The sequence below is a fragment of the Nipponia nippon genome, unplaced genomic scaffold (genome assembly GCF_047370975.1).
Source record: "Nipponia nippon isolate SJK-2023a ecotype South Korea unplaced genomic scaffold, ASM4737097v1 scaffold_3, whole genome shotgun sequence".
In the NCBI taxonomy this organism is placed as follows: domain Eukaryota; kingdom Metazoa; phylum Chordata; class Aves; order Pelecaniformes; family Threskiornithidae; genus Nipponia; species Nipponia nippon.
This window is the reverse complement of record NW_028262347.1, coordinates 91,221,375-91,238,219: the sequence shown is the minus strand read 5'-3', so window position 1 is coordinate 91,238,219 and position 16,845 is coordinate 91,221,375. Positions and strand designations below refer to the sequence as shown.

At 37.6% G+C, this 16,845-nt stretch overlaps 1 protein-coding gene across 3 annotated transcripts in view; it reads right to left on the bottom strand.

Moving 5' to 3' along the window:
* CTNNA3 (catenin alpha 3) overlaps positions 1–16,845 on the bottom strand; it is a 544,198-nt gene that overhangs the window by 170,730 nt on the left and 356,623 nt on the right. The gene's annotated exons all lie outside the window — the stretch shown is intronic.

Below are 16,845 nucleotides of genomic sequence, written 5' to 3'. Positions count from 1 at the left end.
GATCCTGGAGTGATTACTTCTACAGATACCTCTTCAATCAGTTAATTAGCTAGAGAGGTTTTTTTCCCTAATATGGCTCTTTGTTGATGCTGTATCTGTAAACATTATTTAAATTAAACTAATACATATCCCAGGCAGATGCTGAATATTAACCTTACACTCACATGTTTTCCCCTTCTCAATATTGCTTATTTATCAAGGGAAGACAAAACACCATGTAAAGCAAAAAAGAGGAAGAATAAAAACAATATACCACAATCCCCAGTGCTGACAGTATACATACATGGAACATTGTTGTGTATCATGCCACTGTAATCACGTCATTGCACCAAAGAACTAGGAAATTCCTCAACCTAAGCCCATCTGATGTGTCTTTACAATGATATCAATCCTCTTGACCTTCTTCTGGATCAGAAGCTAAATTTGTAATCAGTTTTGTTTGGTTGGTATCTTTACATATCACATGAACTTACACAGCTGCTGAAATCTAAATAATGACAAACTTGCTAACATTTGTGCTCTCATAATGAAGGAACATACACAATTAGGCTTTCACAAGGATACTGCTGGGATTGAGTCTTTTTACTAATGATTTTGGTAAGGAAGAATAGACCATGTGCTTATTACTTTACCAGGTAGTTGGAGAAAGAGAAAAGAGTATGCAACTATAATGAAGAAAAGGATAAGACTTCTTTATCAACTCCACAAGTGATCTAAAAAACCAGAATTCTACCCCATAAGTACAAATATAGAAGCATCCTATTGTTCAGCAAGAGAAAAAAACAATCCCACTAGGCAAAAGGAATTTAGAATTGGAACCAAGTGGACAGGTAGCAGCAAAAAAGCATCTGCATTTACAGTGCATCAGTCAATAAATGCAAGTCCACCATGCCAAGTAGTTGAAAAAAACAAGGTACTGTCTGAGAAACTAACAGCCTGAGAAGTAAAAACAGAAGAAATACCTGAAAAAACATGAGGCAAGTGTTTTACTCTACTTTTGCACTATTGAATTTTTTTAAATACCCTATCCATTTTGAAAACCACCCTATCCATTTTGAAAACCACAAAATACACTGAATAAAGATGAAGTTGTCATTCCCCCCATTTTCCAGATTACTAATACCCAAATTATTTAATTCATTGGACTATTCATTTATTTAATTTATTTGACAATGAATTCTGCCTTCATATGTACAGCATGGCACCATGCAGCTACCTTAAAGGACATACTATCAAACTACCCGTATTTGGAAAAGAATTTAAAATTTTAGTAAAGAACCAAAGTAAAGAATCAAGTTAGTTCTGATTAAAGGCAAAAAGTGCATGCTATAGGAAAAAAGTACTGAACAGTTGAGCAATTATAGTTTGAAAGTCCTGAGTCTGATCAGTCTTCTTTTTAAAACTGCACAGCTCGTTGTTTTAAAAATAGCTGATGATAACAACAATAAAATCAAACAATAAAATCACTTATCTGCACCTCAGACAATATGGGATACTCTTTAAAATTACAAAAAAAAAAAAAAAATCTCAAAATCCACCACCGCCAGCTATGGTTTCAGCAGTTTGCCTATGAAACAATGTTTCAGAAAAGTCCAGCTCACAAGCCATACAGCACATACATAAAGAAGCCTAAAGGCTCACTCAAAAGAAGTCTGATTTCATGCAGTATCCTTAAAACAAAGCCACTGACTTTTAAAACAGTAGATGTAACAAGCAGGTGACAGAACACTGCTCTAGTCACGCCCAGTAAGGACTTAGAACCGACCACTCTTTTTCCTTTTCTGATTATAATTTGGTTTGTGCTAAACACGGTTTTATACATAGTTTTCAGACATCCTTTCAATATAGCCCCTTCGTTATCTCTAATACAATTTTATCTAATCCATGCTACAGATCTACACAATCAGCAGCAAAAACATTTATCAGCTGTATCATTTGGCAGCAGATCTGTCTTGCTGGTGTATGATCCTACCCCTAAAAGCAGGCACACCATTTATGTGTCTCGTGAAAAACACAATCCCAATTCCCCACTCTGATTTATTGAGTTTTTTTAAATGCAATTGCCAAGAAATATATATGGTTAAAACACTGAATGTGCAGAAGGTGCCTTACATTTTAGTTTGTAAATAACATTCTCTCCTCTAATAAACTGCAGGAAAGAATCATCGTAACTTCCAGGGAGACTAGAGGAGCAGCTCTCCCAAATGAATGCTGAGTGCAGCCTGGAGTGCTGCTAAAATCATGCTTTGTTTCTAACATCTGAAAAATAGTAATAGCACAGTGTAAGAGACTGGAATGTCAAACCACTGTCTCAAAGCTTGCTTGTGTATGCTTGCCTGATAAGACACAGCGGAACTGCGAAACCCGCAAAACCTGGTGACACTGCAGCCTGCCTGGAAACTTAAGCAAACCTACTGAGGCAGCAGACCATTCTTTTGCTTATCAGGCACCATCAAAGCAAGATACCAACCATCATCTGGGCTGAGCCAGCAGCCCACCAAGAATATACATTGTTACCTGATGATGGGCACACATAGGCGAGACCTAGGCGAGACCTAGGCGAGACCTAAAGCACGTGAACAATGCGTGGGGCATATATGCATGTACCGGACTGTGGACACGTGCCATATATAAAAAGACTGTGGAATCAAACCGCGGTGTGCACCCACCACTGAGGAACTGAAAACTGAGGACCAACGGGATGCCCCTGGAGCCATGGTGGTGACTATCCTTTGCTTATCTTTCCGAATGCTTGCTTAGTTTCCTCCTAGTATTTCCTGCCTTCCCTATCGCTCCATTCTTCTGCTTTTATCCAATAAAAACGGCCTGATAGGCGGCATTTGATCTTGTTTGTGTCTTAATCTCACTCTTGGGATCATTACAAACCTTCCCCGAGCCCAGAATCGGACCGGGACTTTACACACAGCAATGCTGACATAGATGAAAAGGTTGATCATTTATACCTCATCAGAATGTAGACATTAAAAAAAGTCACCAGGGACTCTGAAGCCCTATTCAAAAACACCAAAGGTGTCTATCTCCTAGGCATAAGCAAACTACCGTAACAAACCCTCTGCCTACATTCCCACATTTCATTTGCAGCACCACTTTGGAAATGTAGGGTCTCTTCCTGCAAATGTTTATTTATGCTTGGATAGCCAATTGCTTCTGGCTTCTCAAATAAGTCAACAGACCACTCAAGCTGTTGAAGGTTTAAATTTCCATTCACGTACACTCGTTCTACTGAAGGCTCTGCAAGTACAGTTTTTTTTTTCACCAAAGAGTTAAAGCAGGGAATTGAAAAGCTTATTAGGGTTCAATTTTATAAAGATAAGTGTTCAGCATTTTCCTCTGTTATAGCACTACCTTTGACACTAAACACACACTTTGAATAAATACTTCGAAGTAGGCAGTAACACACTATGCTAAAGACAGCCTCAATTGACTTTCAGTTTCACCAGTAACACAAACTACTTCCTTTGTTTATTAAAACAAATGCTTAAAATTCAAAATACGTAACTGTAAGCAGTTTGTGAACTAGACTTCAGATCATCTTTTCAATTCTGTTACCCCGTTTCTCAGGATCTGTGGTGATGGGAGTCCATTGCTGAAGGTTTCTATTGGATTGACAGTGCTTCAGCAATAGGATAAAACGGAAGTTTTAATTTGCCAGGACAACTTTATTTCTAATCTGTAAGGAACTGCAGACTGTGGCTATTCCAAGTAACCTGGTAAAACTAATAAAAAATGCCACACATGTACAAATGAACAAACTAAAGTAGGAAGGGCCTGCACTAATACCCTTTCACCTTCTTTATCCCTTTTAAAACAGACTGAGCTTTCAGTTCCTGAACACTTCTCCCAGGTGTAGACTAGAGGCACAAGGCCTTCTTGTTAGTGCCTAATTTTAACTCCCAGACATGGAAAATGAGGAAGAAAACATGGTGACTCAAGACCTACACAGAGACCATGTTTCCAAAACAATTCTGCATTTGGTATTTCAGGAGTATGACTTCTGATGACAGTATGTACCACATCCTTCAGCTCCTCACAGAAGCTTCTGTGGAACAAAAGCAACCGGACTAAGCTTCAGTTCAGTGCCCAAACCTCTTTGGTTGAGAGGCAATGCTGCCTGTGATACTCCTTTTATATGAAGTGTAGAATACACAAACAGAAAATTCAGTGTAGTACTACTGTGCTTCCATATATTTTTTAAAATACTATTAGCAGTTTAACCATTTTAGGACTTAGTATAGGAATTAGTAGAAAACTGTTTCTTTTGTCCTTGAGACAAGACTCATTGGTTTTCAAAGGTTCAAGCCATACTGATAAGCACTTACACTTAATGTCATTTATCCTACTCCACCTTAAGCTTTGCTTTCATCAGCCACAACACAATACATCACAAGAAAAAGAAGAAAAATTTCAGTAAACACGCAGAACAAGAATTTATAAAGCAAACGACATTCTTCATGTTGGGTGCTTATAACTATTCCAACACTATACTCAGAAAACGTACAATTTAACAACAGCAGGACAATGTCCATGTACACAAATAAATGGAAGAGAATTAAAAACCAGAGGAGGAGAAGGAGAAGAGAAGAATAAAACCAACATCCCCAGTAAAATATATTGCAAGTTATCTTCTGCTTTCAAAAAAAGGAAGAAACAGTTCAAATGGCACATTGGTCCTGGAAAAAGCCGTAAAAAGACTTAGCAAAATACCTTAATAGACCAGTATATGCTGGTACATTAGCAATGAGAATGCAACCTTCACCGTTTTGGTCAGCCTATTACTAGCAATCCTTTATGTCGCAATTTGTTATAGGAAAGACTGTGATAGAAAGGACTAGTAGTACTGGCAGCATATATAAACTGTAGTATAGAAGTGAGGGGATATATGACAATTTTCAAATCCATAAAAGGTAGCTACTAAGTAGGAGAAATGAAACTGCAATCTCTGCCACCAGGAATAAGGCAGGAAGTACTGGACAGAAGTGTAGCAAGAGAGAAGGTTGTTTAGTGTTTTCTGTTGATTTTTTATTGTTTGTTTGTTTCTTAAATATAATGCCTAACCGAAGGGACAGTTAATATGCACAGAAACAGACTGCCTGGATAGACTCTAAACTCTCCATCACTGGAGGTACTTAAGAGCAGGGTAGTTAAAACATGTGCCAGGAATATTTTATATCTCTAAACCACATAAAAGTTGATCCTCTACTGGTGGGAAAAAGAGGAGAGGGAAAGCAGACTGCACATGACATCAATACGACATCAAAACAGAGCTAAAATTAAATGGTTTTCTGACTTGGTAACAAACATTTGTTATAGTACAGCAGAAGAGCAGAAGTTCCAATACTGCCAGGAAGAAAAGGCATAAAGGCTGGCATCAAACAAGCATCATCTCCATACTGTGGGACACTTTTAAAAGGGGTCGGATGATTGATTTGTAATTTATGGGTTTTTTCAACACTAACTGTAAACATTTGAAAATGTTATACAGTGAATAAATACTTGCCATTACTAGTTCAGTCTCAAAATTGAGTACTTTTTGGAAAGCATGTTTCAAGCAACCAGCACATATTTCTATACAATTCATGAAATTTTTTTAAGATGCAAAACACACCCAAAAAACGATTCACTGCCAATCCCTGTTCATGCCAGGGATTTTACAACAAAGATTTTGAGCTTCTGCCAGGTGGAGATCCAGCCCAAATTTTGTTTCTAGGATGCGGACTGCATAGATCTGCAGCAGGCAGGAAGAAATACTACTCGGCTAACAGAGAAGGAGCAGATCTGTTCTGCCTTTGCTGCTCTGATCTCAGAACTGCTTCCTAAACCATACTGTGAGATGGGCAAACTTGCAAACAGCTTTCAGAAAGAGTGTAACTGGGGTGCTTTCTCTCACACTGACGGTGAGAAACATGCATGGGAGTCCTCACGAAGTTAGGCTTTGCAGCACAAAGACTTCTGCATGTGGCAAGTGTCACCAAGTACCAGCACCTGATTAAATACCCTCTGAGCCTCCTAAACCAAAACAGGATCTGTACATCTGATCACATTTGGATATTCCACAGTTCCATACAAGAAATAACCTCTGGTTTCTTTATTTCAACATTAATACCAAAGATACAAGAACTTTCCACATACAGTGGTAATACATAAAAGCCCATTTCTGTTTGGTTCTACAGCAGCTTCCCCAACGCTCTCTTAAAGGTAAGAAATTTGCAGGAGTTGAATCTTCACTGTTTTCACTGCTATCACATCTGATCCAATTTCACCGGATCAGTTCTCTGAGCTAGGGGCTCAAAATTTCACCTCAGTAATTCTTAGGTCACATTGGTCCTGCTTCCATTCACCACACTAACTAAACAGTTTACATTTTAAAATGTGTCCATCGAGGCTGAAATACTACACAAGTAATTCCTAGCTTTTCTGTTCAAGCCTCCAATAAGATACTATCTGAAAGTCAAACCTTATTTCTGGTTGGATATAATGAAGTCTTTTTCTTCCTGTATTTTCTTCTTTGTTTTGGTAGATTTACCAGGGGATTGGTAAAAATAAAAATGAGACTCTCTAAAAAGCTGTTTCGGTTTCAGAAGAACCGTAAAATCTTTATCTTGCCAAATGCAGTAAAGAGGTAAACTGCTTGGGAAGATCACCAAAACTGTTACAAGAATGTAATCAACTCTATTAAATGGGTGAATTTAGAAATCCAGATGACTCCAAATTTCTCTGGAAATAAAGTCCCAAAACCTTTACTAAATGCAAAAACCTCAGCACAGGCAGGCAGGCATCTTTATCTAACAGTACAGAGACTGCACTGACACACAGAATAATGGACTCTAAGGCTACACAAGATCTGCAAATCATCTAGTCTGACCACCTAAATAACACAAACCATGGAATTTACCTAAGGCTTCCCTCAGGAAGTTTACAGCTAGAGGTTAAATCATCTACCTTCTACATAAAGGCAGTTAATCCTGAATTAAATATTTCAGGTGGCAATGTTCCTTATGGTTCCCAAGGTAAATCGTTCTACTGCTTAATATCCTATTAAGAAAAGACTTAATTCCACTTTGAATAAACGTGACTTCCATGGTGTGATGATACCTACATTCCATAAAACAACTCAAATTGGTATCGATGAAATTAAAATCCTGTCATAGCTAAGTTGCAGAGCAGGGTATAGACCATGTGTCTTTGTTTTGCCTGGGAACCATGTCAAGGTAACAGACCTAAGGGTTAAGCAAGGTTGCTAAAGCTTGGCTAAGCACAGGTATGCTATTGGTTTTCTTCTATCTGGAACTGCCCCGATAGCCAAGATTCATTAAATTAGGAGCAGCAACCATGAAAAGGTCCTTTGTATAGACTTAGAAGTAGTTCCAAACCTGTAGTCTAAATTAGAGTCTTCGTTGGACATTCCCAGTATGACTGAAAAAGGGGGCATTCACCATCCTGGTGTTCGTGTTGTAGAAGCCTATCCACCTCAGATCCAATAGGAACAAAAACAGAAAGCAAGAGGCAACTGCCACTTTTGCTCAGCAAAACAGTGCAATACAATGCTGTTCATTAAGATCAGTCTTATGTTATTTTTTTGAATCATATTATCTGATTTTTTTTTTAACTTAATTGTAGAAAAATCAAACTTGGCAAGAAGCTTTATCTGTTTTTTTATTAAGAAATGATATGATGTATGTCTTAAATCTTTTGAAATACTGGAACATCACTAATATTTTGAGGTTCAGAACAAAATATAACTAGAAATCCAGAAAAAAAATGTGAATCCACCAGTGGCACTCACATACAAAAAACCCAAAATGTATGATTTAGACTGGGCTATTTTCAATATGCTCTAAGAAACTTGAAGAGATACATTATCATGCAAGTAAAATGGAGTTTTAAACCCTCTTTTCCTGTAAAAAGAAGAAAAATCAAAAAAGAAAACACACATAATTCACACCAGGGCGCTCACATTCTTACCAGCAAGAGACCAAGCTGAAAGAGTTTTAGCCAATTTCTTAGGCTTCATGGAGCTTAATTAGCTTTTCTGCCTCACTCCAATTATCATTTATGGCATAAATTTATCATAATCTGAATTGACCTCAAGACACAATGAGAACAAAACTAATCTGAAGTCATTGTTTCATCACTGCTTCCTGATCCAAAACAGGGTTATAATTTGTTGCTGGCCAATTAAATACAGCCTTACTCTATCTTATTACAGCATACTTAGGCTGTTCTAATTCCATCATTACCTATCATTATTTTTTCCCCAAATGTTGTCCCAAATGTTGTATTTCTGCGCTACAAATCTCACACTTCAGGTAAACATTACCAGAAAGTTGTTATTCCTCCTGCTCTACTGCTTGGGCATAACGCCAGGAGCTAAATTAATAGTTTTCAAATATCTCCTTGCACTTCTGAGCACAAGTTAGCTGAGGGCAGCATTTATTATTACTACTTGTACTGCAGTAACATACATATGTCCTCATCAAGTACAGGATAAACCATATTCTACACACTCCATTAAATGAAAGCCAGTCTCAAGAAGTTAACAGAACAATAACAGAAGATTGCACAAGTTGAGGGAAGCTTGAGGATAGAGTGAAATGATGACAATAATAAAACAATCCTACATGCGCTCTACTAACTAGCTTCTGAACAGTTGATGGCTGCATAAAAATACAGATAAGCTAAAACAAGATTTGAGGCATACACAGTAGGTGTAGCTTTCAGGGAGCTACTCCTGTGCATAACAGTTTGGGAAGAGGGAAGAGGGAAGAGGGAAGAGGGAAGAGGGAAGAGGGAAGAGGGAAGAGGGAAGAGGGAAGAGGGAAGAGGGAAGAGGGAAGAGGGAAGAGGGAAGAGGGAAGAGGGAAGAGGGAAGAGGGAAGAGGGAAGAGGGAAGAGGGAAGAGGGAAGAGGGAAGAGGGAAGAGGGAAGAGGGACCCAACAAAACTCAAAAGAAAACAAAAAACCAAAACCCACCTGAACAGCATTCATGGGGTAGCCTTAGACTACAGGACAGTTACTCCTTTATTTTAGAAATAACAAATTGGAGGCCAACAGACATCTATCCTGTCACACAAGGGAAGGAAGCAATGTTCAGTGAGATGGTGCCTTAAGGTAAGGATGAGTCACCCAGCTTAAGGTCAGGCAAGAGGAGACAACAAAAGAGTAAGAAGTGCATAGCAGGGTTGGAGTAACGTTACAAGAGAATACTTTTATCAGTGTTTTAATTAAATAAAACAAGGAAAGAAGCAAGGGCAAAGTTCTGATGTGGCAGTAACTACAGCAGAAGAAAACTAGAAATTTCTTAGAAGTAGAATATAAGGATATGGTGAATACTGAAAACTGTTAGTCTCTCTAACCAAATCAAGTCTTAATTAATTGCTTGGGTTTTGCTTGGTGATTGTCTTTTTTTGCAGTTGAATGGCTGGTCACCCAGCTTTACATTCATCTGCACCTCCAGCAGATGAATTTCCAACAAAATTAAGTGGGCAGATCCACCAACTTGACACAGTAACAGCAGAGCCAAACTCAGTCAAATATTTCTCAAATATGCTAGAGAAATTTACCTCCAAGAAAAGAAGGGTCAATTCTGCCCTAGTGTAAACTAATACAGTGAAGTTGAAGGGGCTGAGTTTGGAAAAGCTCACCCCAGGATAACATGGTTCAGCAATGTAATCAAAACAGGAACACGTATAGCTTGCTTTGGGAATACATATTCTCAAACCACTTTATTCATCAGGGAGATTAGTAATACCTTAGAAGTCTACATGTAATTACAGTCTAAGTGTAACTGTGTATGATTTCACATGATGGAGAAGAGAGTGTATTTAAGCCCTCTCTCATTTGTAACTGAATTCTCAGGCATCCATTTCATTTATCTCACTTTTGTCAACATCTGTAACCAGCCTTTCAATCACGTACACATTTCTATGCCACTGATATTCTTATAATCCTGCCTCCATAGGAGGTTGCTACAAAGGTGAATGTGTCACAGTTCATCTGATGCACTAACAAACCATAGTTGATAGTCATTATCTTACTGCCCTTACAAATTGTCCCACCAGAATTAATTCACTGCGTTTTCTGTATGCAGTATCTTCTCCAGTTACATGCAACGACATCTCAAAAGCAGCTACCGCATCAAATCCAAGAACTTCAGAAACGTGTTTCTGAAATGAGAGTCGTTTCTATTTAGAACTCAGTTCACACTTTCAAAACAAGATCTTAAGACTGGAGTCCCCATAAGAAGAGGCTTCGGACACCGAGTTTACATTTCTGTTTGTTTCGCATTCTGTCACTCACTTTCTTTTCTCCACTGGCCATGCTACGCCACCTTTACACACTTTACGCAGTAAACAAAGCTACAGCGTTCACAGTGACTAATGTTTAAAACAAATTAGTATGAAAGGCACAAACTCTAACCAAAGCATGGGCAACTTTGCTCTTCAGACTTGACCGTCAAGTGACTGACTACTTCATCCTAGCCTTTAGAATGATGACATGCTTCATTTGCTGTGCATGGCTGGGGCGTTCATCTCTAAGGGAAAGGCGTGGACAACGACACAGAAAAATAAGATCTATTTATACAATAGTACGTATACGGAAAATGGATTGCACTCAAACCTAGTGCAGCACAGCTCTCATGGACTCAGCCAAAAAGGACTTTCAGACACACATACCTAAAGTGCAGCGCTTGTGCATAGAATACAAAGATTTAGTACCAATCTCTATTGCAGAAATATAAAAAACAGGCTCATAAGGTGAAGTCCAGACAGGGACTCTGCTTGTTGCCTTCTCTAGTCTCACCAAACTGGCAAGCACAACAGTCTGTAAAGCTGGCGATTCTGAAGAACTGCTCATGTTCATAGAAGATGTGAAAGGCCACGAAGTTCTCTTGATTTGCATGCAGAGCTAATGTCTCCAAAATCTGATACATGATTGAGAACCCTGGCCCCAAACATTAAACTAACTCATATTTCTTAGTATTAAAACTGTACATCTATCATATATACATGAATATAATCTCTTATGAGAAAGAATTTTGTGTCTTAATATTACAGGATAACTAAATGTAGTTCAGAACTGGTAGGTTTAACTGCCATCCTGCTTCCTGAAACACAGTAATAAAAAAATGGTCTCTCATCAGTTCTTCCTCTGTGTAGGATAGCGCACTCTACATTCATGTAAATTAACAGAAACTTAATTCAAAGCATTTAATTTGACCATAGTTTTGCTCCTGGAAGAGGGAACTTCATAGTTCCATATTTTTATAGCTAAAGAAAGTATAATTGGACTGTTATATTCAAGGTGAACAGTACATCAAATGTGCCATTTGATTCTGTCACTTCTAGAGATCTGAATGCATGTCTTTGTTTAAAATCAACGCTATTTTGTGCATCTTATGTTAATTCCAATTCATTTATGTAATGTGAACAGTTTCTAAGCATACCTCACAAGATTCATCAAGATGTGTGCATGAGTAACGCACCAAAATAACACAGAAAACTATTTTTTGAGCTTTTAGAAGGTGGATTTTTTTCCAAGCTATTACTGAACTAATCCTCTCATTCCACTTCACAAAAGTAATTAGGACAGTATGATGTAAAAACTCATGTCCAACTATTTTTGATCTAAGAGAACCTGAAGTTTTTCTTCCTCCTTTCAAAAATGATCAACTGAATGTCAGTTGAATGAGAGGTAATAGAAATTTAAACTGATAATTATCAATAGATAATGCAGCAACATCATGAAATAGTATTTCCTAACACAAGGATCGCTACTAAAGAAACCACAGAAACATGTTGGCAGTCTGTTATTTTTGTTCTTTTAACAGCAAATTGTGCAGAACTTTATTTCTGTCAAGCTGTGCCTTGTATTTCTCTCAAACAATGCAGTGGGGGAGCTTAAATATCAAGACATCCCCAAGCTCTGTAAGACAGCATCCGTATTTACTACTAACCCAAAAAACAAACTTGCAAGCAAAAAAAAACCCACTATAATGATAAAAAGGCTCAGGGATATATGACACTGTTGCTTTGGCATGTACCATAAAATGCCATTAAAATAACAAAGGTATGAAAAACCCCTAACAATTTAAAAGCTTTGAAAGCAGAGTACCTTGTATACAAAATACTTAATCATAAAATGTATTTCAGTCAATATAATTAAATAAAATTGAGATCATATTGATAACACAGCTCTAGACAATAGGCAGATTCTACCCAAGGGATAAGTGCCTTCCAGGAGTAAATAAATTACTTGCTACATTTATTAATAAAATCAACTTTAATTGTTCCGTGAATTTAAAAGGTGAAATCTACCCCCACTGAAAATAACTAAAAGGAGACACAAGGTTAGGGAAGATCATTTAATCATTGTATCAAAAGTGACACATCAGTGAAAAAGCAAGATTGTACTTCCACAAGAAACTTCCCTCCTCTTCTGAAAGGAGGAGAAGTTCCATCCACAGCACACTGCTCTCTCTCACAACATCCTGAAAACCTTCTATCTCAGCAGCATCATCAAATACTGATAGTTATGAGGAGTTAGGTGTACTGGTGGTATGACAGGATAAACACATGACCGTAAGTTTTTACATTATATTCAGAAAAGATTAAGACACTTATTGCTTCAGACAGAGACTCAAAAATTCCAGTAAGAAATAATAATGCAATAGTAAGAACACAGCAATCCCTAAAATACTAAATGCAACGGTTAAAATACTTAGAACAAATTATGATCCAACATAAAATTTCAAAGTCCTATTTGCAATCTCTCTCTATTTTGGCAGAACTAGCATTTAAATAATGTATTGTATGATTCTGTTTCTTCCTCCTTTCCAATAATTTAAAGTAGGAAGAAGGGATTGCACTGGAGGCACTTGGTTTGATAGTGACATAGTTGACTATGTTTGGTAATAAGTTTTAGAAGTTAAGTATGGATTTACTTATTCTGAGATTATTAGGTAACTAAGTTTTGAGAAAAGGTCACTGAACAAAGTTCGTATAAATTAACCCACTGTTCAAATCTAGCAAAGGCCTTGATACCAACCATTAAGGGAAGATTTAATTTCTATGTTGTTATTACAAGCTACCGGCCAAGAATCTTGCAAATAAACGACAAGCACACAGGTAAAGCAACCCCGCAAGAACAAACAGAATTGTGGGGTAGGGAGTAAGCCAACAATACTACAAACATTGTTGATCTGATACTCCAAACTAGAAATTAAAGACCATCCTGCATAGCTTTATCTCTTGATGTCTGGACAGTGGTTGCTAGTGACACACAGAAGTATGTTTTTATTACATTGGGATAAAGCTTTGTACTTTATTAAAACAATTTGTGTAACTTCACTCAAAAGCATACCTCCCAACATAGCCTAGCACTGCTCAGAGGCATGGTGCACCCCTCAGGAAGAAAACAAAAACAAAACCAAACACAAACAAAAAAAGCCAACCAAACAAAAACCACCCCCTACCAAACCAAACACACACACACCAAGCAGTCCTCTAAAGCTCCCCCTCACCCCCATACATAACTATGTCTTGGTTTTATATAGGGACTAGATGCACATTTCTGAATGCATTTGGAAACCTACAGAAAAGGCATACATATCTTTAACACTTCAGGGACTGAGCAGAGACCCTAATAAAATATTCTAAGACAAGAAAATAAAAATAAAGCTTAGAAAAGAGACATTCCTATTATTTTAGTTTAAAATGTTATGAAAGTGCAAAAGAACTGAAAATGCAGTAAAGTATTCAGTATTCACATTTGGGTGCATAGTTTGTTTTTTGGAGACAGAGGACAAAACAGACTTTAACACTTAAAGACTGATTTTTAAATTCATTTGACAGCACCTTCCTTCCAGAACTAATTCACTTGACCTGACAAGTGAAGCAGATCACAAAACAGATTGTGGGTTTTTTACGGGTCAGATTGCAGGTGCTTGATTTGCATGAAATTAGTAATTTCAGTTGTGAAGTACTTTCAATTTCTCTATTTTGCAATACTGAAACAGAAGTAACCAGAATAAACACATACTTCTGTTCCTCCCTCATTGAATAGTGTCTGTAAATGACCCAGGGAATGTTTTGGATATGATATTCAAAGGTGCAGGGAGCGGACCACACAAATCCCCTAGTTTATTTCAAGAATCGAAAGTGCATTTTTCCACTCAACCAAAAAACACTGTTCCTCAAACTGTGTTTTTATTAGATAAGGGATACTGGGTGTGTATCTCACTTAGGATCAAGCAAATCATAACACTGGTCAATTATTTTAACCAATTTTAGCTAGTTTGAATTTTCTAACTACACAATTACATTCTTGTGTCCACAGTTTTATGTATATGGGGGACAAATAGATTCTGCCCAGAAAGCACCGAACACTTCACAAAATTTTAAGCAAGCCTTGACCAATACCTTCTCAAATGCAAATTTTAATTTCAAGAGAAGCAAATTCTTGAAATGGAAGGCTAAAATAATCCTCAAGACTTACTGATAAGTGAAGGAGGAAATAATAAAAAAAAAAAAAACCACAACAGAGTTCTGTTTATAATGTTTCATTTATTATTTTACACTGAAAACCACAGTGGAAGTCATATCTTCAACAGTGCTCCATCCAGAACTGGAGCTCCACTATCTGCAGTTCAGTATAAACATATTGAAGCAAGAACAAAGCCTCTTGACATAGCAATGCTTTTTAGAGATGTAAGCTGCTTCGGCATTCTCTTAGGCTGTGTAAATGCTCTATCACAGTATACCAACTATACCGGTATAAAAATTATCAGCACTGGTGATAGCTGAGTTTGCTGATCAAACTAGGATAAGCCATACTGTCAATAGCACAAATTATACTCCGCTAGCTGCAGTAAACCTTTCCGGAGTATGCAGACATAAAGGAAACTCTCCATGGGAGTTTACAGTCTTGCGACTTGATCTTGAAAGGTGTTCAGCATTAAAAACCCGTGTCTGAACACAACACCCATAACTATCAATTAAGTTACTTGCATACTGAAATAACAATATAAAAATGAAGCTTATGTAATTAACCTTCTGTTTATTGGATTTCATATCCAAGTAAATCTTTAGTCCAATTTATAGTGTACTGCATATAAAATAGAAAGGTCCTTATGGACTATTCATTCATGTAGCAAACTTCACACACACAAAATACAACTGCAATGGAACTAGAACAATTGCAGAGTAACTACACTACTATTACAGTCTTTGAATATTTGGTAAGAGGAACACATATATGGATTAAGTTTATATACTGAGTTTAAAAAAGTGCGCTACCCAGAAAAAAATGCCTTGTGAGAACATCTTTCCCAGAAGACTGTGCACGTATGGGTAATAATTCTGCCTTGGAGATACAGATCAAGCAGCAACAGAATCTGCATTCTTCAAGAGTCTCAGTGACGGTACAGTGGAACACAAAGTTAGTGTGACTGCAGTTATTAATTTAAAATTCATTTTGCAGAAATTAGAAAGAAAACTTTGCCTGAAATTATTCTGTTTAAAGTAGCAGTGACAGCTTTAGGATGGTACATGAAGCTTTTTCTAACTCAGAATAACAAATTGGCCCAGACTCTGTGTCAATATCAACAGTAAGGCACAATCACCCAAGAGATACTCGAATCAAACAAACTGGTGCTGTACTTGCTACTTTTACTATTACTTCCAATGCTGCTCTTACCAATATATTTCCTAATGACTTCTGATCTGGAAATTAGTAAAGCAGACGGTGAAATTGCCAGATATACTTTGCATTTATCATTCCACAAATATAACACAGAAAATCCACTTGCAGATCATGTCACCTCTCTTTGCCGCCTTTAATGACATTTTATCATTTTAGTTTCGAGGAAGAAATCATGAGAACACAAGAAGAGTAGTCATTTGCTGCCTTGAATTTGATGCTACTTCAATGGACACTTTTTAAAAGCTCAATTTAAAAACTTGGAAGCTCATCAGAAACATGAATCAGCCAAAATTTCTAAGATTCACCTCTTCACACTTCTCCAGGTCAGACACTTCCCTGAGAGACGTGCTAGAACTTCCCCAACTCACTGACCATGCATCAGTGACAGAGGAAGAAGATGGGTGTGCAGGGAAAAAAAGAAAAAAAATTATTGTGCCTTTGCTTTGCCAGCTTGTGCAGAAGACACTAGAAATTGCCAAAAAGCCTGTTCCTTAGCTGCAGCTCATAGGACGTATATTCACATACAAGAATGTGGACCATGCAGCCCCACCCCGTCGATGCTGCAACTACATCGAACTTATGTCTACCTCATTCACTTCCCTTGATGCTTGCCAGACTAAGCGCTTGCGTATGTTCCCCGCCATCTGTATCACCAGTTGCCTCCAGGGTGCTGAAGCACCCATGAGGACGCCCATCACACTTTCAATATTCCAGTTGAAAAGCATCTCAAAATTAGGTAAACAGCTGATAACAGCGATATGCCCAATGCCACAGAACAAAGTTATGTCAGATGGAACCACATATCAATAGTGTGATTTTAGCTTCTTGCTTCAACAAGAGAAACATATTCCCTTGTCAACCTATGCTATTTACACATCACTATTACTGCATGCTATAGCTATTTATATTCTCTGCTCCTTATTGCTATCCAGCCCCCTCTTCCAAAAACCACGCAAAACTACATCTCTTAACAGCCGTATTATTTTGTTATCTTGTACTACTCTAAGCTTTCCTACTGTATGACCACCCTCCTCCCCAGACTCAGTAGATTTTTTTTTAATCACAACAAGTCTCTAATACTGTTTTATTGCCTTTCTTTCCTTCCCTGGCATTCTGCTGCAGGAC